Source organism: Ctenocephalides felis, unplaced genomic scaffold (assembly GCF_003426905.1).
Source record: "Ctenocephalides felis isolate EL2017-DRISC unplaced genomic scaffold, ASM342690v1 CF-g0.4_SCAFFOLD_01604, whole genome shotgun sequence".
Classification (NCBI taxonomy): Eukaryota; Metazoa; Arthropoda; class Insecta; order Siphonaptera; family Pulicidae; genus Ctenocephalides; species Ctenocephalides felis.
Genome location: NW_020537758.1, coordinates 1,951,235 through 1,958,496, shown reverse-complemented (window position 1 = coordinate 1,958,496; position 7,262 = coordinate 1,951,235).

Genomic DNA, 7,262 nt, shown 5'->3' with positions numbered 1-7,262 from the left:
AAAATGAATAAAAAATTCCTAAAACGTAATATTAAAATTATTTAAATATATGAAAAAAATCCACGTGTCTCATTCATTTTTCATCATATTTAAATTTATTCTACTATTTTGAATTATTACCAAGATGGAATAAAAAAAATATTAGACATATTATTTTTCGATCGTGTTGTCAAACAAAAACACTAATAATTATTTAAATTTAAAATCGAATTGATATAATAAAATCAATAGAAATATCGAAAATACAAATACTCTAGGTCAACAACTCTACAAAGCTGCGTTTAGAATTAAAACGATAGAAAATATTATTTATTTAATAATATTATTAAAAATAGTAATGAACATTAAATACTACTAAATTTTGATACAAAAAAATCATTTAAATTTAAATATACAATTTATTATTTCAATAAAAAAATTCAATCACCTTAATCGACTCATATTAGGGGTATGTTGTTTATAAATATTATATTATATTTAATTTAGTATTTTATAAATATTTTTAAAGCCCAGATGATTTTTTATTTTTAAGATCTATTACAATTAATTACTAGTAAAAAATATTATAGAATTTAATTTTTAGTTTCAACCAATATATAAAATCTAGTTTATATATTTTTTTATATTTATATATCATATCTACAATAAATATATAAACTCTAAAATGTTTTTGAAATATTTATTCTATCAATATTATTGTTTTACTTTCATGTAAACCTGCTCTTAAAAATCGTGCAGAACAAAATATATAAATATATAATTAAGTATGTTCTCTACTCTTATATATAAGTGGGGAATAAAATAATTATTAAAATCAGCTTAAGAAAATATATAGACATATATTTGTTTATAACAAACGCCAAATAACGACATAATCTGAATCAGATCACATCTGTAAATAAATTTTCAAAAATATTTATTAAATTTGTAAAATAATTACGTTAAAGAATATTATATTAGGTGCAACAATTATTAACTACATTTAAAAAAAAAAAAGATTAATTAATTAAATGAATAAATTTATAAAAGTTTCCAAAGTGTTTGTGAGGATATATTAAAAGTATTATTTTTTAATTTAGTGTATTAAGGAAAAGTTTTGTGCTCTATTTTTTAACCATTTTTTATTTAGGTACAAAAATATAAAACAAAATCAATAAAATTTGAAAATATTATTAATAAATTTTGAATGCTATTTCATTAATTGACAATATATAACAAGTGTAATTTTTTTTGAGTTTTTTTACTATACAAGATATTGTTAATAATAAAATACAGAATTTCAGTTTTGAAATATATTCTTTCAAAAATTATAGTGTCAGGTGTTTTAAAAAATATATAATTTCTTCAATAAATTGTAATAAAAATAAGAATTTTAGTATTTGAAAATATAAAAACTTTAACTTTTATGTATGTAATTGTTTTTACTAAAATATATAATTAATTATTTTAGATAAAATTCAGATATTGAAAATATATTAAAAATATTATTTAAATATTGACTCTAGATTTTGGTCTTAAAATATATTAAAAACATTATAAAATATTAGCTTAAAGCAGCTAATTATAATTAATAAATTTAAAAAAAAATTATAAGGATAGAAAAGTATTTTTTATCAATAATTATTTTTATATTAAAAAATTCTAAAATAATGTATTACATAAGAATATAATTTATATTCAAAAATATTATTTTTAAAAATAGTAAACTTAAATTGTTAAAAGTGGCAGTTATTTAAATAATTATAATTAATATAAAATATTATTTAAAAATCAGCTTAATATTATAAATATTTAATTCAATATTAATATTAGTTAATTTTTTAGTTAACTTTCACTAGATTTAAATAACTAATTAAACAGATTAATAATTTACCATCAATTTTTTAAAAATAATAAAAAAACACAAAACAAGTAAATTCAAAATAAATGTGCAAATTTTACTTTTTGTTCATATTTTAAAATTATGTTAAAAATACTAATTACAATTTTGAAATTATATTAAAAATACTAAACTTTTTGTTTATATTTTGAAATTATATTAAAAATACGAATTTTATGTAAATTTTAATCTTCTGATAAAAATAAAAAAAAAAGTTGTTATGAATAAATATATTAATCAGCAATTTTTTATTAAAAACTATTTAAGTGTAATATTTAAATTAAGAAAAAATAGTGTGCGATTTTTAAGATAATTAATATTATTATAAAATAGATAGCAAAAATAATGTATTTAATATAAAATTGATTTTATTAAAAATATTTGTAATTTTTTTCAGCAAAACCTCCTATTTATTTTTTAGAAAATAATAAAAATTAATCAATGATAATAGAGTACAAAAACTTGATTGGGGTATCAAATTTTTAAAAAATATTACAAATTTTCATAAATTTGTTGTGTATAATGGAAGCTGATTGTTCTCTCATATAAAAATTTACTACAAACCAAAAAATATTATATAATTTATTACCAAAATGCAATTTGTGCCGATATTTTTTTCCTGGGCGTTGCTGTTTATGCGCAAAAAATTGATAAATCTGATTCCGTGGTAAGTTTTTGGGGCGAATTATTATTTTTTTATTATGTAATTGTCAAGGACGGAATTAAAAACAAATTTAGATTTAATAGATTCCTCTAACAACATTCTGGTATCAAATTATTTAACATAATTTGACATTGAAATGGAAAGTTGAATTTTAATCGACACATTTGTATTCGTAAATAGATTTAAATATATGTATATATATATATATATATATATATATATATATATATATATATATATATATGATAAAACCCTAATCTAGGTATTTTCAACAAATCATGTTTTCCCAGGATTTTCTTTCATTTTGCGCGCAACCTGGAACGACCGCTTGTTCCGGGTTAAGCGCACGAGCGCAATTTTGGCCTAGCGTTTACAAGCAATATTAATTTTATATCTAGCAGAATCCTTTTATTATTATTATTTAAGTACTTATAAGGACTCCGAATATAATTTTTTTAGCAACATTGTTGTATATTGTATAAGATATAATTTTTTTATTATTTTAGACGGATTTGATTACATCCGCTGGTTATCCTGCAGAATTACATAATGTTGTCACTGATGATGGATACATCTTATCAATGCACAGGATACCAAATCCAGGAAAAAAGCCAATTGTTTTAATGCATGGACTTTTGGCAACTTCTGCTGCATTTGTTACAATTGGACCAAAAAAATCATTAGGTAAAAAAAATAGTAAAAAATTGTTAGTTAACTAATAGAAGAAATTGATACTTAAAGCTTTAGAAGGCAACCAACGGAACATTTTAACAAAAAACACTTTAACAGTAGAAAATTGATAAAAGCAAACTAAGAGAAAATGGTATCAAAAATAGCACATTAGATAAAACAAAAATATTGGTTAAGAAAAATTATTAGACTAACAAAGAGCATTTGTTTAATTGGAAATAAAAATAAATTGGTTGATTATTGAACAAAAGTGGTCATAAAAAATTATTAGGTAACCAGCAAAAATTAGGAACAAATTGTCCTTGATTACGTAATCAAACAAAAAATTTGGGCAAGCAAAATAGGCATTAAAAATATTGGGATAGCAAAAGAAAACAAAAATAATTATTAGGTAACTAAAATAAAAATAGTTACTACAAAAAATATTATTGGCCAATAAAAATTATTAGACTAACCAAAAGCAATTATTATTAGATACTCAAAATTTTAGAAAAATAAATAGCTAATAAAATGTAATTTACAATATCTAGCAAAATCTAAACCAAATATTTAGGAACTTAGACAAAAAATTATGAGGTATGTAACTAACAATAGTTTTAAAATTATCATTATTTAATTGATAGAAAAACAATGATTAAGCAAAAAGTTATTAAACCAGCAATATGCCAATATCATTATATAACCAAATTAAAAAAAAAAAATGCAAAGCAACTTATAAAAAAAATTGATCAAATAAAAAAAACTATTACGTAACCGACGAAATAAATTGGGCAAAAAAATTATTTGGTAATTAAGAATAAAAAAATCTCAAGAAAATTATATGAACATACATGTCGAATTATATATCATTTTATTCGTAATTTTATAACAAATATTTCTCTCATACATCATTTTAAGCTAAGAATTATGGTTCAGGAAAAAATCGAGAAAAACTTCTGCAAATCGAGAAAAAACAACTAAAAAATCGAAAATTAAAAGAAAAAAGAAAAAATTGTATGCTATACTGAAAAAAGCATTAAAATTGGAAAAAACGTGTAAAAAAATTGGTGAAATAAATTAATTAACTAATTTTCTATGTAGCACTCCTCTCTAAATTCCTTAATATTTCGTTTTAGTTTAAGGTGAAAATAGGTTAAAAAATTAATCAAAAACATCACAATAATAAATTTCAATCTTGATTTCAAAAAACAGAATAGAATCCTTAAAGGACATCAGGACATCCTTGCCGCTCCTCTCTACAATCCTTCATTATTTGCCTCAGTTTTTGGTAAAAAATTGGTATTAGTCCAACCGAGGAAATCAACAAAAAATTTATTCAAGAAAGATGAACTTATTAAATAACTAACAGGAAAATAGTTTTCAAAAAATATATGTTGGATAAATAAATATGTCATTTAACCGAAAAAAGCAAAAATTGACTTAATAATTTTTAAACACAACATTGGGTACAAAATATAAGGAAACCTGCACAAAACAAAAATCATTCGACCCACGTACAAAAAAATTAGTCAAAAAATCGAGAAAAAAAGTCAAGATCCCTTAATAATCTCCATATCTAAAACCTAATTTTCAATTATTTTTAGTATATTTTCATTTTTACAGGTTTTATGTTATACAATGATGGATACGATGTATGGATGCCAAATGCAAGAGGAACCACCTTATCCAGGCGCACCAGAAATTAGATCCTGACAGAAATCCTAAATTTTGGAACTTCAGGTACAGAAATGAGTTACTATTAATTTATTACTATTAATATCTATTACGTACATCTCATTATAAATTTAGTTCATTAACAACAACTCATCAACCTGCGAGATAAATTTCAAGGTTTCCGCCTTGTCTTATTGGGTCAACGGAACGGAAAATCATATATTAGTAGACGTATAAATTATTTATTTATTTATCTATAATTATTGTTTAAACCGATTTTGAACAAAATCAGAAGGAATTGCACAATTCTGAACGTCTGTGATTTATTCCGAATGCATTTTGAATGATAATCATACGTGGAATAAATTAAAATCAAACTGGTTATCGACATTGAAAGCCAAAATCATCGCCTCGGGGATAAATGATAATTTGTTGTAATTCCTTGTTTATAAAGAAGACATATTAGATAACATCAAATAAAAAAATACAAATTTTTAGAGCATCATTATTTTTCCATACGTTTCGATATATGATTTCATGTCTTTGGAAAAACAAGCATAAATAACACTAAAAATATCAGTTATTGTGAATTGTAAGTGATTTCAAATAATCGACATAGTCAATGAGAATTTAAATTCAACAACTTTTCAATTTGTCACGATTGAATTTTGAAATTTTGACTTAACCCATTAATACAACCTTTGCAAAATTTTATATTTGAACTATCGTCCCTAGGCCTATAATATTTTAGGCTATTAATACTTTTAAGTTTAATCACATTGTAATATATTATCAATATATTTTTAGTGCTTTGTTTATAAAAACTGATGATGACTTGAAATCACATGTTAAAATCTTATTTCAATTTTGGTATCAAACGATTCAGAATGACTCTAAACGTCAAAAAACATAAATAAAAATATGCTGACTAAAAACAAACATTTTTTAGTTTAAAATTATTGTTAAAAACATCACAATATAAATTTTAAATTTGTAATTAGTAATAAAAACCTGTTGAACTTAAATGTTGGTTAAATGGCTAAATACTTAAAATCCTTAATTATTTCGCCTCAGTTTTTGGTAAAAAAAAAATGGTAAATTAATAATCAAAAACATCACAATAATAAATTAAAATCTTGATTTCTGAAAAAACAAATTAGAATACTCAATGGACATCAGGACATCCTTGCCGCACTCCTCCCTTAAATCCTTCCTCATTTCGCCTCAATTTTTGGTAAAAAAATGGTAAAAGGAATAATCAAAAAAATCACAATAATAAATTGCAATTTCAAAAAAAACAGAATAGAATTCTCAATGGACATCAGGACATCCTTGCAGAACTCTCCCTAAAATACATCATTATTTCGCCTCAGTTTTGGTAAAAAATTGGTAAAAAAAATCACAATCATAAATTTCAGTCTTGATTTTTGAAAAAAAAACAGAATAGAATACTCGATGCTTCTTCTTATTCCTGCACTACAATATATTAATAAAATGCAGCATCCTTGCCAAACTCCACTTCAGTTTTTGGTAAAAATTGGTACAAAGTTGGTGAAAAATACGATAATAATAAATTTCAATCTCGATTTTCAAATAAATAGAATAAAATCCTTGATGCATTCTTATTTTAATTTTCACACTAGATATTAATAATAAAATGCTGCATCCTCGCCGTCTCCTCTTCACTTTATGGAAAAATTGATACAAATTTGGTGAAAAACGTCAAAATAATAAAAATCAATCTTGGTTTCCAAATAGACAAAATAAAATCTTTAATGCACTCCTTATCTGATTTCCACACTACGTTTTGTTAAAAAAAAAGGCAGCATCCTTGCCGCACTCCTCTTTAGTTTTTGACAAAAATTGGTACAAAGTTAGTGAAAAACACCAGAATAATAAATTTTAATCTTGATTTCTGAAAAACAGAATAGAATCCTTAATAAACAACAAGAATCTTGCCGCAATCCTCTCTCAAATCTTTACTCATTTCGCCTCCTTAAAAAAATAAATTAAAGAATAAATTCAGTCTTGATTTTCGAAAAAACAGAATGAAATCCTTAGTGATTCTCTGATTTACACTACATTTTATTATAAAATGCAGCATCCTTGCCGCACTCCTCTTCAGTTTTTGACAAAAATTGGTACAAAGTTGGTGAAAAACATCACAATAATAAATTACAATTCTAATTTCCAAGTAGAAATCGCAATAGAATCCTTTAGACACTCCCTTCTTATTTCTACTGTACATTTTATTAATAGCATCCTTGTCCCACTCCTCTTCAGTTTTTCGTAAAAACTAAGATAAAGTTTGTGAAAAACACTATAATAATAAATTTCAATCTGAATTTCCAAATCCAATCTACCTTATGATTTTAA